Here is a 23719-nt window from a genome sequence, read left to right on the forward strand (position 1 = left end):
CCTCCCTGTGTCCATGTATTCTCATTGTTCAACGCCCCATAATGCACTTCATTAATAGAATTAATCATAGAATTCATTCTATTAATAAAGATCACAGAATTGTCTCAAAATTAGAAAGTAATCTGACAAATTTCAACATCCTTTTATCATGAAAATGCTAAATAAATAAGGTATATAAGAAATGCACCTCAAAATGATAAAGACAATATATGATAAGCCCAGAGCTAACATCATATTGAAAATGAAAAAGTAAAAGCTTTTTATTTCCTAAGATTACACATAAGACAAGGATGCTCACTCTTACCATTTTAAGTTATTTATTGTATACAGTATAAGGTAAGGATCAAGGGTTAATTTTCCATATGCATGCTCAGTTATTACAGCTTCATACACTGAAAAGACAAGCTATTTCTCCATCATATTACTTTAATACCTTGATTGAAGTATGTCTATTTTTGAATTTAAATTATGCTCCATTGATCCATATATATATATATATATATATATGTTCTTACATATTTATCACAATTATTGTAGTTTTATAGCAAATCTTAAAATCAGTTAGTGTATGTCCTCCAACTTCATTCTTATTTAGCTATAAACATTTTCCTTACTTTTCTGAAGCTCCTAGAGTCCTACAAAGCTTAGAATCGATTTGATATTTTCTGCTAGAAAAAAAATGGTAGAAATTTTAGGGATAGAGGAGAATTTTGTAGAATTTATATACTGATTTCAGAATAATTAACATCTCAACAATATTGAATCTCCCAATCTCTAAATATAATACATGATTTTATTTAATTTTTTCTTCAGCAATTTCCCTCAGCAATGTTTTCTAGTTTTCAGCAGAAATATATTAGCATCTTGAATATATGTTGTTTTTCCTAAGTATTTTATAGTTTCTGGCTGATACAAATTAAATTTTTGAGATGATATTTTTCTTTATTAGTTTTTTTTTTCTTGAGACAAGGTCTCACTCTGTCACTAAATGGGACTGCAGTGCCATGATCACAGCTCACTGCAGCCTCAAGCGCCTGGGGTCAGTCATCCTACCACCTCAGCCACCCAAGTAGCTGGGATTACAGGTGTGTGCCACCACACCCAGCTAATTTTTGAATTATTTGTACAGATGGGGTCCTCTTATGTCGCTCAGGCTGGTCCCAAATTCCTGGGTTCAAGCAATCCTCCCACCTCTGCCTCTCAAAATGCTGGAATTACAGGTGTGAGCCACCACATCGGGTCAGATTACATTTTTCTGTAGTATACAAAGTATAATTTATTTGTGAATATTAATCTTCATTTCTGTATCCACTGATATTATCCTAATATGGTTTTTATTTCTAAAAGGATGTTTTCATTGATTCTTAAGATTTTTATGTAAGCATTGGGTCATCTGAAAACAAATATTTGTAATATTTCATAAATTAAATGAATTTTTTAGAAAATAGAAAATATTTTTAGAGCATCTTTCAGTCTACATCAATACAAAAAATACAGGGAGTTCCCTTATATCCCCTGCAGTTACACAGGCACAGCCTCCTGAACTACATCCCACATAAGAATGGTACATTTGTTATAATCTATGACCCTATATTGACACATCATAAATGTTCAAAGTCCATAGTTTACCTTGAGATTCAATAATGTAAGAGTAAACCCTACGGAATGTTTCTCTCCATATAAATTGTTGGTGTTGTATAATTAATGGGTTTTCACATGTTTAGTGACATGTATCCACTATTATAGTGTGATACAGAATAGTTTCACTGCCCTAAAAATCCTCTGCTCTATACCTAATCGCTCCTCCTCCAATCTCTTATTCACTGAAAACACTGATCTTTTTACTGTCTCCATAGTTTTACTTTTGCCAAAATATCATATAGTTAGAATCACATAGCACATACTTTCCAGATTGGTTTATTTTGCTTAATACTATGCATATGCACTTCATAGCTCTTTTTTATTACACTCACAGATTTTTTAGATTTAATTTTAATTTACATAAAAAATTTTGTGATGACACAAAAAGTATGATAAAGTTGGTTATGGTAAACCTAATTTGAAAATGTATTGACTTTAAATAAATGAATAAAGAAAAAGGTATTGTAAATAATAGCTTTCATGTGCCAAAAAATCATTTGAAAAAGATACACTAGTATCTGAAGTTTCATATTTATTTCCTACGTTGATGATTTTCTCCTCCAAGCGTTCATTACTATTATATAGAAACACAATTGTTTTCAGTATACTGATTATTTATCCTACAACTTTGCCGAATTTCATTATTAATTCTAATAGTGGTTTAGTGGAATTCTTTGTCTATTCTTTTCCTTACCAACTCTATATATTCATGTAGGCATCCTTATTCAGACTTATGGTTTTTAACCACTTAAATATACATGTGATTTCTCCCAAATCTGTATCAGAGCAGTCACTCCCTGGGCCACAGAATGGTTTATACACCTACCTACAGAACATCTTTTCTTAGATAACTGACAAGCATTCATTATATACTAAATGTATTCATCATTTTTTCCCCAAACTTAATTCTTCTCTTGTATTCCTATGTCTTAATGTATGGTCTTTTCACCAGGCCAAAACATGAGATTTATTTAGAAAACTTTCTTAAGTCATTCTTATAATCTTCAAGATTTTTGATTGCCCTTTTATTTTTAATCTCTATATGACAATCCATTGTCTAGATGTACCACAGTTATTTAGCCATTCACCTACTAAGCACTTCTTGGTTACTTCCAAGTTTTGCTCATTATGAATAAGGCTGCTATAAGTATTCATGTGCATGTTTTTGGTGTGGATATGTTTTCAACCCATTTGAATAACTATCAAAAGGTGATAGTTGCATCGGATGATAAAACTATACTTTTATAAGAAAAGGTCTCACTGTTCCCCAAAGTCATTGTGTCATTTTGCAAATCCAGTAGCAATAAATGAGGGTTCCTGTTGCTCTCCATCTTCACCAGCATTTGGTGGTATCAGTGGAATTTTGATTGAAATTGCATTGATTTATAAAGTTGTAAACAACTAACACCCTGAAAATAGTGAATCTTTCTACTCATGAATATGGACTATTTCTCCACTTATTTAGTTTTATAATTTCTTTTGTGAGAGCTTTGTAGTTTTCCTTGATTAAGTCCTTGATATGTTTTGTTAGATTTATACCTAAGTATTTCATCCTTGAAGTGCTAATATAAATGGCATTGTGCTTTTAATTTTAGATTTATCTTATTCATTGCTGGAATATAAGAAACCAATGGACTTTTGAATATAGAACTTTTATCGAACAATTTGCTATAATCACGTAGTTCCAAGAGTTCTGTTGTTGTTGTTGATTCATTTTGATTTTCTTCAGACAATCATGTCATCTATGAACAAAACAGTTTCATTTATTCCTTCCCAATCTGTATACTTTTCGTTTTCTTTTCTTGTCTGATTAGATTAGCTAGGGCTTCCAATACAATGTTGAAAAGTAGTGGTAAGAATGAAAACCCTGGCATTGCTACTGATCTTATCAGCATAGCTTCTGAAATTTCTTACCATGAAGTATGATGTTAGCTGTTGGATTTTTTGTAGATAGTCTTTATCAACTTCAGGAAGTTCTAGTTGTACTTTACTAAGAAATTCTGTCATGAATAATTGTTGGATTTTATCAGTTGATTTTCTGCATCTTTTGAAAAAATTATGTGGTTTTCGTCTTTGTCCCATTAATGTGATAAATAACATTAACTAATTTTCAAATGTTGAACCAGTGTTGCATACCTGGACTATATCCCATTTTGTTGTGATGTTCAGTTCTTTTAATTCATTGTTGCATTCAGTTAGCTAATATCTTATTAAGATTGCATCTATGTTTACAAGAGTATTGGTTTGCAGTTCTATGGCCATTTTGTTGTTGGTTTTTTTATTAAGATAATGCTAGCTTCATAGAATGAGTTATGAGTATCCATTCTGTTTCTTTCTCCTGGAAAAATTTTTATATAATTGGTAACATTTGTTCTTAAATATTTGGTAGAATTCACCAGTGAATCCATTTAGGCTTGGTGCTTTCTTTTCTGGAAGGTTTTTAATTATTGATTCAATTTATTTAATAGATATAGTCCTATTCATATTATCTGTTTCTTCTTGTATTAGTTTAGCAGATTGTGCCTATGAAGGAATTGGTTTATTTCATCTAGGTTTTCAAATTTGTACAGATTTGTTCACAGTATTCCTTTATTATCTTTAGTGTTTGATTTTTGGCAGTTTGTATGATATTCTCAGGTGTGGGTTTTAAATTTTGTTTTGTTTTTGTTTGTTTTCTTGCATTTGCCTGGTCTGGTATATTTGAGTTTCTTGGAATTATAGTTGGATGTCTGACATTACTTTGGAGAAATTATCAGTTATTACTCTTTCAAATATTTCTTCCTTTGTTTCTCTTTTTTCTACCTCTTGCATTCCCATTACATGTATATTACACATTTTATCATTGTCCCAAAGTTATCAAGTAATGTTTTTAGTCTTTTCTGTATTTGCTTTTTAGTTCTGTAAATCTCTATTGCCATATCCTCCAGCTCAGCACTTCATTTCTCCTCCATGTCCAGTTTACTAGTGAGTCCATGAAAGGCATTCTTTATTTCTGTTACATTGTTTTTTTTTTTTTTTTTTTGAGATGGAGTTTCGTTCTTGTTACCCAGGCTGGAGTGTAATGGCGCAATCTCAGCTCACCGCAACCTCCGCCTCCTGAGTTCAGGCAATTCTCCTGCCTCAGCCTCCCGAGTAGCTGCGATTACAGGCACGCGCCACCATGCCCAGCTAATTTTTTGTATTTTTAGTAGAGGCGGGGTTTCACCATGTTGACCAGGATGGTCTCGATCTCTTGACCTCGTGATCCACCCGCCTCAGCCTCCCAAAGTGCTGGGATTACAGGCGTGAGCCACCGTGCCCAGCCTACATTGTTTTTTATCCTAGCATTTCTTTGTGTTTCTTTCTGGGGAATTTCTGTCACTGTTAGAGCCTTTGTCATATTAATCATAGTTATTTTAAATTTTTGGTATGATAATTCCAACATTCCAGCTAATATCTGACTCTGGCTGTGATGCTTGCTCTGTCTCTTCAAACTGTGTTTTCTTAAGCAGCCTTTAGTAATGTGATGGTAAAGTGCTGGGGGAAGGAGGAAGCATTCTACAGTCTCATAATTAGGTCTCAGTTATTTAATGATACTGAGTCCCTGAACTGAACTTCATGAGTGCTTTTCAGTACTCCCCTTACCTTAGGTGACAAAAGATCATTAGAGAAGGCTGAAGTTTGGTGTTTTTCATTTTCCACATAGAAGACTGGGAGTAGCTGGGGTTATATATTTATCCTCCCCTACGAAGAGGGCTAAAGCAGGCCAGAGTTGGATAATTCCCTTCCCCAACATTAGTGAAGCTCTGATAAGCTTCAGCATGCTAGATTCTGGTAAAGTAGTTTCTCATGAGAGCAAGCCTTTTTAAGAAGAGCAAAATGCTTTGTCATGTTTCTAAATGGCTACTCCTCCTGTCCCATTGCCAGAATCAAGAAGGAATTTTCCTCATATTTTTACTGTGAGAACATAGTAGATCTGCTGGAACTAAAACTCTGAAAAGCATGTGTTCCCCTAAGGCTGAGCGCCCTGAATTTCCCAACTCTAAGACTTGTCCCCATTGAGCCTGCAACAATTTGTCAATTACAGATCAGGTTTTTCTACCCTGGAACTTGTTTCTGTGAGGGATTCTTCTTGGAGTAGCAATTTGCCCTGTAACATCAGTTTTATGACAGATCTAAAAAGCGTTGGTTACTCTTGGTTTGTTGAGCCTTTACTTATTTGGATAGAATTAAAATGTCCAGAATGCTTAAATGTCAGACCAGAACTCAGTGGTATTTTAATACTCATTTTTCTCATTGTCTACAAAATTCTATAACTTACCTGTTTAGAAAGTACTTTATAGAAACAAGTCAATTCATATATTTTCTTCAAAGCTTTCTCTAACTTGTATTGACCTTTCTCATGACCTTGATAACATAGTATAAAACATACAGAAAAGTACTCTATCTTGTTAAAATGTATTGATTCAGGAAAATGATTTAAATGGCATCCTTCGCACCAAACAAATCCTTAGGTGGGAAAAAGATGACAGGTAATTACCTTGCTTAAAATTTTCTATTGCAATAAATACAGCTTACTATACATTTAAAGTTATTTATAGATTCCTCTAGTTTATATATTTATATTACAAATAATATGCTGTAATTGTTATTTTATATTATAGCACCAACTTTTTTATGAAAACATTTTAATATAGATACTATTCATTAGTGTACTAACACACAGCTTGGTCAATGGATCAGTGTTTGCAAAACACACATTTTCATACACTAATGACTCCAATTATTAAAGCAGAGAGTCATCAGCAAATAAACAAGATTGGTCATGTAACTACAGACTCAAATACCCTAATATGCAACTGGATTATGAAAACAAGCAGCTGTACCAACAAGATAGGCAATCAAATTGACGAAGTATGTCTTTGAATTAATGAAGTATTTGCCACTTGACAAGTATAAATAAGTGCTGAAATGGTGAAATGAGCTGATTCAGACTATCACATTTATTCAGAGTAGACCTAACTTAAATGAGATAATTGTGCATGCACATCAAGCAAATGCAGTTTTCTAGGTAATGGAGAATTAAATGGATCTAGAAAATGAATACAAAGCAAACCATTTTTAAATATAAGATAAACTTATCAAATAAAAATTCATATTTAGAAATAGTCCAAGGGCTAGACAACAAATTAGCTATTTCAAACTTTCTAACAGACTATAATTGTTTTCTCAGTAAAAATACAATATAGTTCATTGCATCTTTTTTATCGTCTATGTGTACAAAACACTATAGAAAATTATCAGTAACTAAAATTAATCATAAAGTATCTTGTGACTTTAACGTTAACTAATTTTTAGCTTACAGAATTTTGATGGAAGGTAAAATAAAAAGTAAAGATGAATACCTTGTTTCTATCTTTTCCTTTAGCTAATTATTTCAAGAGACCTCAACATCTCTTACCTTTTCTGTACTTGCCTTTCAAATACATTTTCTGGCCTCTGAGTTTTCCTTCTTTCCAGTAAATATTTTATTGTGAAAATATTTTATAGTTATCAAAATCTAAAACACAGGATTATGATTCTACTAAAAAACCTTTTTTAAACATTTCCCCATTGTGAAAAGATTTTTTTTTCGTTCTTCTCATACTATACTCTTTTTGAAAGAAAGTCATTATACACAGCCAAAATTTGAGGAGTATGGAGTTATCACTCTACCTCCTTGAAAAAATAAAAGAATCTACTTCAAAAAATTAGAAGTCTTTCAGCACAGGTTGTATATTCTGTTTTACTTAGTTTTTATGATTTATTTTTATCATTATGGCATTATGAATACTGATTTTATATTAAGGCTTAAAATCCAATTCCATTTTAGTTTGTGGTTTTATTGTTTCAAGTTTCACCCTGAGTCTATCTTTCATTGGCAAATATTTCCTGCTAACATACTCATATTTTGGGGATTCTTTTTTGTCTTTTGTTTGTTTGATTGGTTTTGCTCTATTTTGTTTAAGTACATCTTCACATTCTGTTACTACAAGGTCATCCACTCTATCCTTGTATATTTCCACATCCCGTCCTATAATCAGACATTTCTCCAAGGTGCACTAATTTTTTCATGGGATAACAGTATCATAATAAATATATGGGTGCCAAATATGTTCATTGCTATTGGGTGCCTTTAGTTTTAGGCCCTCTCAGTTGACAGAGCAAAGAAATATGTGTATATACAAAGAATTTTATGTACACTTAAATATAAAATTTTACATACACTTATATATAAAAATTTATATGCACATACATCCATATCTATACTAAGATAAAATGAATGACTATTCTGATGTTTCTTACTCTAAAACTCTACCACTTGGATAAATTTTGCCTTGTTTTTAACTTTTCAGTCCAGTAGTAAGAAATACTAATTTAACCATCAGATATCTATGTACTACAAGTTTTAATTTCAGTAAACATGTCTAGTGGTTTCTGAATTGTTAGACTGTATCCCCACAGGGAATGATTTTTAGCAACTAAAGTACAATTCTTACACAGTTACATTTCCACTCATAAACAAAATTCCTCAGTGCAGCACCTTAAGCTCCCATCTCTTTGTGTGAGGCTGTTTCATACATTTGTAGTACTGTTCGATTTTATTTGTACATTTTGAACTCCATCCTGAGATACTGAGAATCTTCAGTGTTTCTTTAATTGGTATACATCGTTTCATTTTTGTGTTTTATAGGTTTATGGTTTTTAACAAATGCATAGTGTAATATATCTAGTCATATAGCTACAATTACAGTATAATAGTATCATACAGGAGAGCTCATTCTAAAAAAATTTTCTTATCTGTGTCTCTTACACCCAGAGACACAAACATACTAAAATGCCTGAATTCTTAAGGAAAATTAATCTTGTAATCTCATCCTAATAGACTGTTTGACCAAGAAAAATTACACTTTTATTTTTCCTTCTTCTCTATTCTGGAAAACGTACACTTGTTTTTTTTTTTTCCCTGTTTCCTTCCTCTCTATTTATGCATGAAATATATTAAATTAAAGATAATAAAATTCAGTAAGCTATATTTCAGAAAATTTTAACTTAGCAATCATAACAGCAATGCATTAATAAAAGTTGCATATTAATTTTATTTTATTTTGCTTTTTGTTGTTGTTTTATGTTAAGCCATTTAAATGTCCATTTCATTTATAATGGTTTATAACTATTGGCATTAGGAACAGATTGAGTGAACACTATTCTACGTTCAGGATACTTCTCTCTAAATCAGCTATGTTTTCAAGTTCATTAATCTTTTCCTCCAAAATATCTGACTTTTTCATATCTGCTGTATTTTTATCTCATTCATTTTGTTTCTCATCTCAAAGTTTGATTTAGGTCCTCCTTTTATGCTTTACATCTGTCTGCTTAACAAATGAACAGAAAACACTTGTAAGAAAACATTTTTTAATATGGTTGTATAACATTTCTGTCATGTTTTAATCAGTTTTGATTAATGTTTCTCAGCCTTGGGTTGTATACTCCCGCTTCTTTGCATGTCTGATATTTTGTAATTAGCTGCAACATACTGTGAATTTTACATTTTCAAGTGCTGAATATGTTTGTAGTCAATATTTCTGAGCTTTGTTCTAGTGTGATATAATATTTTCTGTCATGATATTGATACCTGCCAGGAGAAATCAGAGCTGCATTTGGTATAGTGTTAATTATTTTATCACAAACTGCTTAGGAAAAACACTTCTGAGGACTCTGTTCAATTATGCATGAATTATGAATTTTTCCAGTTTGGCCGGCATTAACATAAACTATTCCTCATATTTTGTGTGTGCCGGACACTATTATTCTAATCTTTTTATATTTTTTTTACTTTTATTTTGATTAGTATTATTATTACAGATAATCAGGGGAAAGCGAGAATGCAGTCCCCCACTACCACAAATTATGCAGTAGAGTTTCCCACATTTGGGGAAATCACAGGGGTCAGCACATCTGGAGTGCAATGGATAAGGCTTGCCCTGGGAAAACCACCTTCCTGATCATGGTATGTCCCCTGCCAGGTAAGTATATTATTCTAATCTTTTTTAATGTTTCCTTAATCTTGGATAATTTTCTCTCACCTCATGGCTATCTGAGATGAAACTTACATCATTCCTCAGTATAATACTTGGTCCATAGGAGATCATCTAGCACAAAATTCATCTGGAAAAGTAATTCATTTGACTTTAAGTAAATCATCAATTTTTAATAATATTAGCAGTAAAACATACTAGAAGACAAGAAAAGAGAGTATTCATCTGCTGGAGAAAATTAAGAGAGCATGACACATTAATATGACTATCTGGAATACTATCAGTGCCATTCAGCATTCTGCTGAACACTTGTAGACAATCCTGTGAAAAACCTCTTGACTTCCTCTCTGCTTCTTTCTCATGTTTGCTAAGCTGTCCTATGAATTCTAGTGTGTTAGGTCAGGCTGCTATGAAAGAGTAACATATAATGGGCAGCTCAAACAATAAAAATTTACTTATTATAGTTTCGGAGGCTAGGAAGTATAAAGTCAAGACACCAGCAGATCCAGTGTCTAGTAAGGACTCTCTTTCTGCTTTGCAGATGACCATCTTCTTTGTGTCTTCACATTGCCATCTTCTTGTGCCCTCACATGGAAGAAAATAGAAAAGAGAGGAAGCAAGCTCTCCCCTCTCTTTTTATAATGGCACTACTCCCATCTGAGAGTTCCACCATCAAGACCTAATTACTTTCTAAAGGCTTATCTCCGAATACCATCACATTAGGGATTTAGGCTTCCTAATATAAATTTTGGGTAGGCACAAACATTCAGCCCACGCCATCTAGCTACCTTTGTTTTCCTAGACTCTCCACTCTATTCATAACTCTGGGAATATATCAATCTTCACCAGGGTTTATTCTCCTTGTTCCATAGTCTGGAAACTATTTTAAATTTATTGTATCCATTTTCTGTTACTTCAGGTGGGAGGGTAATTATCTTCCCACATACTCCATCTTAGCCAGAAACAGAAACTTTGTGATCCACTTTGTTCACAATGGTACACCAATGTGTCAAAACATTCTATTTTAAATTCACAGAAATAGAAGAACAAATGTTAATAGAGCAGCATGAGTGAATAGTGTAGAAGTTTATAAAGATCCAGAAGTACAAGTTAGCTGGGATGAAAGAACGCTAAAACAGTCTAGAAGGTGGAAGGAGGCACTCAGCATGGCTCAGCAAACAAGTCAATGCCACTCTAAAAAATTCACTTGGGTTTACAATCCCAAGCAAGTTATTTAACCTATGTAAGCCTCAGACTCCTCAAGTGTAAAATTGGGATGAAAATTATGTTCACCTCATAGAGTGTTTTGGGAGAATTATATGCATTAGCATGTGTAAAATGTCTGGAATATTGCATTTGCTCAATACATTGAAGTTCCCATTTATCTGTCATAAAGATTACTGCTGCACGTGGAAAATAATATTATTTAAGCCATTTTTGCTGAAGGGAGAACTTAAATTGAACATACTTTCACCCTCAAGTGTAAATTATCCCCAGAAAATTGCAAAAGCATATTTAGGGAGTGGAGAAAAATAAGGAAAAGAAAACTACATTTCAAGTTTTATCTTGCAGAAACTGAGAACTTTTGCTTTCTATATGTAAAGTTTTGATGGATGCTTGAGGGATTTGGAACTCTAGAGTGGTGGCTCAAAAACTTATTTGGCTGTCTATTTCACTTAGATAATTTCAATCTAGTGTCAACATTCTCTCTTTAACAGCTCTGGTGAATGTAGAATCAGCCAATCGCCTTCACTTTCTCATTCCTATTATGCCACTTAGCTTGCTAACTCTCTCGCAATAGAGAATTGATTCCAGATAACAGATTGATTTTTTTTCCCCACTGTACCTACAGACTACCAGTCTCCCAATCAGGTTAAATAAACACTTCCATAATCCTATATTTGCAGTTTTTCTCCATGCAATCATTTCAGGTAAGTACTGTGTTCTTTAGGTTTTATTCTGTATTATGCAAGGTATAAAGTTATCTCCATGTAAACAAAACAAAATAGTAAGTATCAGATTGAGAACATCTGACCAGAGAAAGACCTTGCACATGATTATTTTAGCTCCCATAGTTATTTAAAAGAGTGGAAGCAAAGATGAATGTACTATGAAGAGAACTCCTTTTGAGGAAACAGGGGACTTCAAGTTCAGGAAACAACACTGAAATGTCTTTGGAGCTCAGTTAGGGAAATTACATATGAATGTTGCTGAAATCAGCTGGAAGATTTGGAATTCCTCCGTGAGATAGGGTCAGGGCCAACCTCATGACCATCTGAGATAAAAATACATCATTTCTCAGTTTAACAGTTGGCCCACAGGAGATCATCTAACATAAACTTCTTCATCTGGAAAAGTAATTCATTTGACTTTAAGTAAAATATCCATCAATTTTTAATAATATTAGATGTACAACATACTAGAAGCCAAGAGAGGAATGAGAACATTTGTCTGCTGGAGAAGATTAAGAGAGTGTGACACATTAGTATGACTATCTGGAATACTATCAAGAAGAAGAAATGAGACTCAGGTAATTTTAGAAAGAAGGGATTCCCAAGGCATTAACTGGAAGTGGTATCACAGAAAAGACTGATTTTGAAGCCATGTAATGCTGAGCATGACAAATTTAACATTATAATAAATTCATATTGTGAGCCATCTGTACTGATTTATACAGTCAGGCTGTTCAAGGCTAGCCGCCTATATATGGAATACAAACTGAGAAAGATAAATGTTTTCAATGTAAATACTCACTTTATGAGTTTCCTCCTTTCTTCTGTGAATAAGATTTGTTTAATCTTGATTAATGGAGTTTTGTTATTCCTGCTGGGCACTGGCCATGCTATACCTTTTCCTTGGAGTAATAAAGTCTAATGAAGACAGGAGTGAGTCACTGGGCTCACAGATAGTGCTCCTGAAAATGGATAAGTGCATGCCCACCATGGGGAATCCCCTGATGAGGGACAATGACTAGGGAAATATTTTCCACCTTCAGAGTGGATATTCAACAAAAAGCTTTAATCTCCCAAGTGTGGCTATCATTATGGTTATTTCTCCAGAGGAGAAGTGAGTAGGACCATCCTGAAGGACAAAGAGAAGTAACATTGTGCTTGTCTTATCTACTTATCTCCAATTTAAGCAATATGAACCTCCTTTGCCATTCACTGGCGTCACTTTGGGAGCAGAAAATGGAGAGGAATGCCCAGAGATAAGATGCAGAAATTCTTTCCTAGCATACTAGATAGAACAATTTCCACTGGCTCTCCCTACTATGCCAGGAAGTACTTAAAACCTTGGCCAAGTCAGAGGGGGCTTTTCAGGTTATATTAATGTTCATAGTGTAAACAACAGAGCACAGCTGGACCAGCCAGCCTGTAAAACGTTTTTTAAAAAGCCATTAGTACATGTTGCCTATGGGTAATGGCAGGCATGGAACAACCAATTACACTGCAGTACTATGCCAAGGTATTTCCGGTTAGCTATAGCTACAAAAAGAATCTTATTGTCTGATTGTGATATCTGGTAATCATAGTACAAAGGGGGAAAAAAAAGGTCATTTAGAAATTTAATTGTATGTATGTGCTGCCTGATCCTGCAAGAGGCATGGCATCTTCAGATTCTGACAAAATGTATATGGAAAACAAAGTCCATCATTAGCCCTGTTTGAGAATAGAGTTTTACCAAGTCTATGTGATAATTACAAGTTGGTCCATGTCCACAAAATATATGCTAAGATCTTTTCAAAACATGTCTATCCAGATAGCCTCTGCCTTGTGAGCCTTGGTGGCTTGCCCCACAAATCCCTCATTTAGCACCAGACATCTTCATGGTACCTCTATTTTCCTAGTTAATTTAAATGTGGATCCAGTAAGCTAATATAAACACTGATCTGCATTATTTCTTCTGTTGCTTTCTTCCATATATGCCCCCTCTGGTGGACATATATATGTTGCATTTGCCTCCCTTGAAATTGACTCTTCATACGGATATCCCTCTAATAGTCTAGGCATAGAAAGTTCAAAGACATTTGTCAGAGCTATTAACAATTGCAATTACAGTGATATATTTCAGTTAATTTCAGAGTGGCATATTCTATGGCAAAGAATGCTGACTAGTGCTTAATCTATTCCATTGAATATACAATACTAGAGGCTATCACCAATTTTCCATAGTTAAGATGAATTGTACTATAGCATGATTTTGAATTGTCCTATCTTATAAATGAGCTATCCCACAACAGAATTGTGCTTTCTTATCAGGTAGTAATCTCATAATTAGCACCCATTAGAACAGTGATTAAAAAAAAACAGCAAGTGGGACCATTTTTGTATTCCAGATTATGTCAACAGCTGCTCATGTTTTCCCATGTGATAAAGTTTTGAGCCATCGATTGGATGTGACATTTATATTTTACAGATAATTCTTGTACTCAAATTATGTAGTTTTGATTTAGAAGCAACTCATCACAGTATGAGAAAATGATACCTGAGTAAAATAATTTTCTTTTCAGCAAGATGATTTGCTTTCACTAAGGTCCAGTAAAAGGGAACACTTGCCACTCAAAGGGTATAAAATAAAAAGTCCTTGAGTTTTAAATTCCAGGACCAAAAATCACAAATAACTTCAATCAGCTAAAGCTGGCCATAGATACATATTTCCACAGACATTGCAACTCCATAACTGAAGCAGAAAAAAGACCCGAAGACAGAGAATGTTTTACCAGTACCTGCAATCCAGTTATTCAGACTACTGGTTCCAAAAAGATCTCCATTCAACTTTGCCAGTTGGCTGGTGATTTAGTTTTTAAAAAGTTAAAAAATTATATGCTTAGATAGAATAAGATCTAGTATTTGAAAGCACAGCTGATTGATTACAGTCCACAATATTTTTTTGTACATTTTAATATAATTAAAAGAGTATAATTGGAATGTTTGAAACACAAAGAAAAGATAAATGCTTGAGGTGAAGGGTACCCCATTTACCCAGATGTGATGATTATTCATTGTATGCTAGTATCAAAATATCTCATGTAACCCATAATCACATATACTAATCACATACACATAATTTATTTTTAAAAAGAGTCAAACTAATTTCTGAGATATGGAATATGCTGTCTCTGTGTCAATTCTTTTCTGACAAATCTGGCTTCAGTGCATATCTTTGGCAAAAACACAAATCAAATCCAGAAACGAAGCTCCAGTGGAGCCAGGGGATGTTGGGTGGATAAAACAAAAGATATTTTAGCCTTGATTTACCTGCAACTTGAGCAGAGGAACAAAAAAAAAAAAAAACAAGAAGAAAAGCTGCCAAATCATAATATCCACAAGAATATTTTAATTGCAATCTGTCATTCACCTTTCTAGTGTACAGGAAATATAATACAGTGTTTTCAAATACTCTGGCACTCACCTCAATGATATGGGAGAGTGTCTTACGTAAGTAAACTCAAGGGTTGGTGAATGGATCAACAGGGTGAACATATTCAATTATATTTTTGGTTTTAGGAACCTTGTTTTGGTTTGTTTGTAATATTTCTTATGGAAAAACTTTGAGATTACTGGTTTCAAACAAACAAATGAACAAAAAAGAAGTATCTCTCTTGGCTGCCAGAGCAAGCACATTCTGTAAACTCGTAACATGTTTATCCATATTTCTATGTTCACTTAATATAAGATTATACTGTAATTTCCATGGCCTGACACCATGACAATCTATTCTAAAACATCACCCATATTTTTAAAAGCATAGCATATTTCATGTGAAAATCTACTGCTACTGAATATACATGGACTGGAATATAACTAAAGTGGGAGGCTGTGCGACTAAGGAGTTTGAGACTTGAGCATGAGGCAGTATGCCGTCATTTGCAAAGTCCGTCACAGGGCCATTAAGCAAGGTTAGTATTGCCTCATCAGGTGGAAAAAGGTGTTGCATCTGATGGAGTGGGAGGGTCAGGGAAAGGTGGGCCATGGGGGTCCTCAGACTCATCCAAATCTCCCACACATTTTCATTCCAATTCTTAGGGTGCCACCCTTTTCCTGAGAAATGCCTTAGCTTTCACTTGAAAAAGATGACATATCTAATATCTCAAATGATATAATTTGGCAATTCTTAAGTTTCATCTTTGAAATCTAAGAAACTTACCCTTTTGGAAAATGGAATAGAGCATCTGTTTTCAGTCAGAGAAAGCTTATCAGACCATAACTTGAATCAAAGCTTTGAGATTTTGAACTTCATTTTTTTCTTTAAACCTCTAGATTAGTTATAAGTAGCCAATGTACACTAAAGCATGATATTCCCCATGTCCCTTACACTGTTCTTCGGCAGAATTTACTCAGTTCCCTAAAATCTAATGTTTAATAAGCAAGAAAAAGCATGTATTAATTAAAAAAAGAACTATTTTGCCTTTGTATGCTGAAGTTTATCAGATTCTCAACTTTTAATGCTATGTCAATCTCAAACCCTACAAACTCAGAAAGACATAACAAATACAATGATCTCATTTCATGAGAATTGGTTGCATACCATCATCAACTTCTGGTGCCAATTTCTACATCAGTCAGGGTTCATAGTTAGACAACTCACTATAGTTAGTTTAATCTGGATCAACTTCTGTTACAAGATATAATTTAACTAAAAGGATTGTTGAGAGGATAAAAGTTTGCCACCTAATCAGAAATGACACTAGTATTCTGGGGTGCTATCAGCCATGACCCTATAGGTGCTGTTCTAGGGCACAGCCACTGAAGCTCAGCTTGTCACTTCTGGCCATTGCATCCACTGTCACTGTCACAGCAACCTTGATAGACTGTAAAAATGGATAGACTGTAAAAAATGGCTATTTTGTAAAAATGGATTCCAAGTAGTACCTGCTTCTTCAGGTTGTTTTAAGAATAGACTATATCCTTGTTGCCACAGAAATTGTAGATGTAAATATTTATCTTCTATTTTAAAGATTCAAGATTCAAAATATGGAAAAATTTTCCCCATCTCTTTCACAAGAAAAGAGAGTTCATGAGGCGGTGGTGGGGGGAGGGGGTGGATGTAAAGATCTCTCTCTCTAGTGTATGTAAAAAAAGTTCAGATTGCTCAAAATAAAAGAAATGTAAACTAAAATTATATCAAGACAGTATTTTTCATTGAAGAAATTATCATAAAGTCCAAAAGTTAATGATTATATGGCAAGGCTGAAGAAAACAGGCACTTTTATATGTTTTTAGCGTGAATTGCAAAATAGTACAACTCCTATAACGAGTTACAACACTTGAACAATAACAACAAAAACATTATCCTAAAGATGCATTTGTAAAATTATAAAAATCATACACGTGTTCATGATTTTCTGCACTTTTTGTAATAGTATGATTTTATAAATAACATAATTGTCAGTTATTAGGCTACCAATTAAATGTATTATGCAAAATCTCTAATAGTATAGCATGCAGCTTTAAAGAATTAAAGAGAAATATCATACTGCACAAAGATGGCATAATCTCTGGAGTTTAGTATTAAATGTGAAAAAAAGAGTGGTGAAACTTTTGTTTAGCATGCTAGTATTAAACAAGGAAATCTCCATCCAGTCTTTATTTGCAGTGTAAAGTGTCACAAAACATCATTTGGGGAAGGAACTGTTTCCTCCCTTTTGAGATAGAAGGATTTAAATATGATATTGTCTACTTAGGGTTTTGGTTGCTTGGAGGATATGTGTGTGCAGTTTCTTACAACTGACGACAGAAATTTGGTGCATTTTTATGTGTCCAGATTAAGATGAGATGGTGGAAGTATTTCTGACATAAAGATGAGCATATATGGGGGTAGAGAGGATCAGAGTTTAGTGGGGTAAATAAAAAATTACTAGGAATGGAGAATTTTCCAGAAACCCTGACAATTCATAGGCATGCATTCATTTTTGTGCACTGTAATGTATTCTTATAAACACTTACAAAATCACAAACATACAGATATATCCACATATCACTTATATTTAATAAAAAAAGAACAAAGGAATGAAAAGCAATAAATTAGAAAAGTTACATGTAAAAGAAAATTAATAAATTTTATAATTATAATGCAAAGTATTTTAAATGAATTATTAAAATTCAAAATAAAATGAATGACCACAGAGAGAACATATTGCAAGTGCCTTTTAAAGGTTTACAATAATATTTTGACTGTGCATTCCTACTGGTATAAAAACTAAGTACTGAATAACTACAATATTTTTCAGCAGACTGCTTTTTGTAATAATATTGTTTGTGTTAGTGCTTTATTTTTTATCTCGAGGCTGTCGTAATGTACTGTAAAATAAAGCATATGAATAATTGTGCGGGTGTTATCAAGAAGAGATATTTCTTGTTCTGGAGGGAAAGATACATATGAAAAGGATATAAAATTGTGAAAAAAACTGTCACTTTGAATTCAAGTGGAAAATATCAATGCTTGGTGCTTAATATAAATATTCCCTCATTGAAAATTGTTTAGAACTATGACCAAATCAGGAGCACTGAGCATTCCTAGTACACAGATTGAAGTTGTGCTGAAATTGAATGTATTTATACCTGAAGTAACCAGGCCACCTAGGACAAATTGCTGATTCTAGATGTAGGGTGGGATCATACATTTGATATCTTGATATTAAAGAAAACAAGAGAGTTATAAAAGACTATGTGCCTTTGATACTTGATCATTTTATCATATGTCAAGAAAATTAAGAGGTGACCTACAAAACCTCATACTACCCAATCTGTGACATTTTGAGCATCACAATACTAATGACTGCAATTAAGTATATATTAAATGTGTTTAAATCCATGAGTTCTTAATAAATCTCAAGATATTCTTATAGGTCATTTCCATCTTTGGAGAACGATAGAAAACTTCAAGAAATGCTAGAGAGAAATAATCATTCATCAGGCCTTTTAATCAATATCTTGGTACCTTAGCAAAATAGTTAATTAATGGAAGTTTATTTTATAGAAATATTCTGTATAATGTAAGGAAATGAAAGATGGAATTAAACTACACACATTTTGCAATTCCTAATGGGTGATTAGATATAGGAAATGATCATCAATGTTCAATACAGCAAAAAAGGAATAATAACACATTTACCTTCTGGTGGAAAAATTCAGTATCCTCTATCCAACACAAAATTAAAATGGAATCTGATTAAGACTGGTGGTTTTAATTCCAATTTACTTTCCAGTACTAAAATGACATGGTATGTAAAAAAGCATTGCAAGGTTATTGAGACCTCAATCACCTTGGGGTCACCACCTGAGGTATTGATCAGCACCTGCAGAGGTGTGTGCTGCAGACCCTGACTCAAGGACTGATGAATGAATACACTCACACACACTAATCTGAGTGGGCTAGGGATGATCCTTGACTGCTTTCAGAGGGTGACTGCAGCTAACCAACCATAACTCCCTGTAACTGTCCACATTTATTCAGGATAGATTTAATAACAGAGGTTCTAAGTCAACACACTTGTGGATAATTAACATGGTTAAAAGAGTGGTTTTACAAATAATAAAAGCTTTAGGTTCTGGGGCCCAGAATAAACACCATTAATGGGTAATTCCCCTTTGATATCCCCTTGAGAGGACCATACAGCACAAAGTTTACATTAGCAAATAAATAGAGACAAAGAAATGTGGGGTAAACAGACTTAACTGGGGAAGCCTTTATCATCCTTATCTTTTCCCCTATGCTAACCTAATGAACCAGCTGTCTTCAGACTGTCCCAATAAAACCTCTCAGCCTTCAAAATGGTTTAAGACTATAATCTATAACTTTCTCTAATATTTCCCTAATATTTTGTCAGCCACCCTGAATGAATCTCAACAGGTTGCGAGGGGCGAAATTCAGACCATAAATACTCTACGTGATAAAGAATTTAGTGTCTTTAACAATATCAACATTACAGGGAAAAAAAAAAAGAGGCAGCACCTAAAGACTGAAAGAGATTTAAATGCAAATCTACAAACTATAATACATGGATCTTATTTGGATCACAAATGGTAAAAACCAATCAATCAAAAACCAGAATATGTATAAAATAGCATGATAAGGCAGACATTGACTAGAGATTCCATGAAATAAAGAAATAATAAATTTTCATGTGATAATGGAACTCTGTACTTTTAAAAAGCCGTATCTTGGCTAGGTGCAGTGTCTCATGCCTGTAATCCCAGCACTTTGGGAGTCCAAGGTGGGCAGATTACCTGAGGTCAGGAGTTCAAAACCAGCCTGGCCAACATGGTGAGACCCTGTCTCTACTGAAAATACAAAAATTAGCTGGACGTGGTGGCACGCACCTGTAGTCCCAGTTACTCAGGAGGCTGAGGCAAGAATCGCTTCAATCTAGGAGGTAGAGGTTGCAGTGTACGAAGATCATTCCATGGCACTCCAGCCTGGGTGACAGAGTGAGACTCCTTCTCAAAAATCAAAAAATAAAAAGTAAAATAAAAGAAGCTGTATCTTTTAGAAATGCATAACTAAATATTTATTGAAGCAATGCTGTATCTTCTTGGATTCCTTGAAATAATACAGATGTAAGGGTGTGCAGATATACTGAAACAACACTGACTATGTAATGATGACTGTTAAAGTAGAGTAATGAGTCAGCCTCTGCCATATTTTTGTATTTGTTGAAATATTTCCATAACAATAATTTTCAAAATACAAAAAAAGCAAAATAAGTGTGTTGTGTGTATTATTTAATGAGGAACCTAAACTTGAAGACCTAATAAAGAAAATAGAAGAAAATAACTACAGTCTATCTCATATGTGGACACAATTTTGGTGGCTGAATATTTACAACTCATTAAATGACCACATGATTCAGTGAGAAGACACTTCTTCTTCCCTTATACAGACAAGCAACTCGAAGTTACCTTATGAAGATGAAGGTTTTTGTTTTTGTTGTTTCATTTTTGGAAGTTTTGTTTGTTTTTTAAGACTAAGCCAGTACCTATACATCTGCTGTCATTTACACAGTGCCTACTCCAGAATTTTCTATAAAACAGAGTTAATGAGCAGCTTTCTGGTTAAAAGTATAGGTGAAAGCCTTGTGCATGCTAGGAGACTTATGATGAAACTGTATTTATTTAGCAAGGTTACTGTTTGAAACGATTTATGAAAATGATGATGAAGTTCATAGGCTAGCTAATATCTGCCCATTAACTCCATTTGCCATCCTTTGTACCAATCACTGCCTTTGCATCTATCTTAAAAGACATTCACAAGATAAGGGTATTCTTGCCTGGAATAAGTAAATAAAGACTGCTTTTTTTTCCCTCCACACTATTACTCAAATAAATATGCTTCTGCTTAAGAGATGGGGTGCTGTGACTATCCTGTTTGTCTTACATACAATTTGTAGATCACGGAATGCCAGTGAATTACCTCATTTTATTGCTTCTGGTCCATGGAAGGAGACAGTATTGTCTAGAGCCAGATGGCTAACATTCAGAACCTGGCTCTCTTTCTTACTTGCTGTATGGCTATAGAAAATTTAATTACTTTCCTTTGGTTCTTCAGCTTCATTATCACAAAAATTAGAATAAAAATAGGATTTCTTATTTTAAGGGTTGCTGCAAGGATAAAATGATTTAGCAAGTAAAAAGTTTTAACACATAAGAAGTGTTTGATAACTGTTGTCATTTGGATCATAAGTGGTTAGAACATAAGTTGTTAGAAGACTTTCAAGATTGTGATTATTTGAGATGGGCGAAAAATAAATCAGAAACTTGAAAACTCTCAAAGAAAACCAAAAGCCTCACTGGGCTGAAGAAGTGTTGGACAGAGTAGCATATGACTGCCTCTCTGCTCCTTCCCGATGTGATTATTCAATCCAGACTTTAATTAGATCTTGCCTCATTAAAGCATAGATTTCTTTCTTGCTCTTTATATTACACAAAACCAAGAGGGGGAAGGTAGATTATTGTGAACAATTAAAAACTGAATTTTTTTTTTTTTTTTTTTTGAGATGGAGTCTTGCTCTTTTTCCAGACTGGAGTACAATGGCAAGATCTTGGCTCACTGCAACCTCGGTCTCCCGGATTCAAGCAATTCCCCTGCCTCAGCCTTCTGAATAGCTGGGACTACAGGTTCATGCTACCACACCCGGCTAATTTTTTGTATTTCTTTTAGTAGAGATGGGGTTTTACCATGGTCAGGATGGTCTCGATCTCCTGACCTCATGATTCGCCCACCTCGGCCTCCCTAAGTGTTGGGATTACAGGTGTGAGCCACCGAAAATTGAACATTTTTATCTTTTAAGAATGAACACTTAGGAAATCTAATTCTATAATGCACCAAAATAATAATTGGATATTGTAAAATAAAGTGCTGTGTCACAAAGAACACAAAATTCTTAAGAGTTTTTGGAAAATGGAATACATCCATATATTAATAAAGTGATTATAAATGAAATGCTTGGGAAGATTTACATCTAATTCTAAACGTGTTTTATTTGAAGTATAATGTATCTAAATGTCTGTCCATGTCTCTGAATTGTATATACTTAGAAATAATATTTTATGATATCTCCTTGTTCTAAAATTATAAATGTTAGTTTATAAATAGAACTGTAGGAGTCAACTAGAGTTATTTCAATTAAAACATCCAAATCACTCTGCTGAACTCTACAGAGATCAGTATACATTGCCACAGGATATGTTAGGTGTTTTTTATTATTTGAATACAAAATTACCTCAATTCCATGCTGCTGATTTGCTGACCATGGTTGTAATTAATCTTCTAATGATAAAAAAGAAAGACATGTTTTCGTGTCAAATAAATGAGAAAAATACCTCTATGAATTTTGTAAAAACCAATTTATTAAATTGGTCCTTAACATCTTGGATAGCTTCCAGTAGTATTTCCTTTGAAGATAAGATTTGTACATGAAAATGCTCTGGAATGAAACCTAGCTTTTTTCACAGTGGCAGTAACTATTAAGTTAAATATTGTTTCAAACGGAACTGCAAAGAATAAGGTTAACACTAAGAGATGAAGGTCATATTTGATAATATTATTTTCAAACATAGTATAGGATATTTAAATCCCAGAAGTCAATTTAAGGAGAAACGGCTAACAGTCCTTAAAATTCACTTTTATAGTGCTGTCTTGTTACATATTCTATTGTAATGACCTTTTTCATGTTAATATGTAACAAAAGATTTAACAATATGTGATACTTTTGCATAAAGTACTAAAAAAAATACATAAAGTGTGACATCAAAGACAGAGTAATATGAAAACAACTATTCATTACAACAATTGTAAGCATGTTTCTGCAGGAATACCTTTGATATTCTGTATAATTATTTATTAGTAACAAATGTGGGTCATAGAATAATTCAAAGTTCTGCTAATTGTGTTTTTGTTTCATTAGTCAGCCGCATGTCTCTTATGCCTTGCTCATACCCTTATACTTAAATAGTCCCAGTTTCCTAAATCCTTTATAGGATGCAGACTTTGTTCATGCTTCATCATTTAGTTGAATCTACTTCTTTTTTTCTTATTTTTGTATTGTCTATCATGAAAACAATACAATTGACAAATGTGTACCTTTTTTTCTTTTTTTAATTTTTTTTTCTATTTTTTGAGACAAGGTCTCCCTCTGTTGACTAGGCTGAAGGGCAGTGGCAGAATCATGGCTCACTACAGTCTCAACCTGTAGAACTCAAGGGATCCTTCCACCTCAGCCTCCTGAATAGCCAAAAATATAGTTGTATGCCACCATGCCTGTTTTTTTCAATTTTTTGTAGAAATGAGGTCTGTGTTACCCAGATTTACTCTAATCTTGAGATTCAACTCTAGAAAACATTGTATGCACATATATACCATGTAATACTATGCAGCCATAAAACAGAATGAGTTCATGTCCTTTGCAGGGGTATGGATAAAGCTGGAAACCATCATTCTCAGCAAACTGACACAAGAACAGAAAACCAAATACCACACGTTCATTCTCATAAATGGGTGTTGAACAATGAGAACACATGGAC

General features: G+C 33.6%; 1 non-coding gene across 1 annotated transcript; it reads right to left on the minus strand.

Annotated features, from left to right (window-relative positions):
* Positions 1 to 9530: 9530 nt before the first annotated feature.
* Positions 9531 to 9694, minus strand: LOC135268970 (U1 spliceosomal RNA). Its single transcript, XR_010337301.1, has one exon. It is a non-coding gene; the product is annotated as a U1 spliceosomal RNA (small nuclear RNA).
* Between the last annotated feature and the right edge of the window lie 14025 nt (positions 9695 to 23719).

Source organism: Aotus nancymaae, unplaced genomic scaffold, assembly GCF_030222135.1.
Source record: "Aotus nancymaae isolate 86718 unplaced genomic scaffold, 86718_ANA_hifiasm-v0.15.2.pri h1tg000048l, whole genome shotgun sequence".
Taxonomy (NCBI): domain Eukaryota; kingdom Metazoa; phylum Chordata; class Mammalia; order Primates; family Aotidae; genus Aotus; species Aotus nancymaae.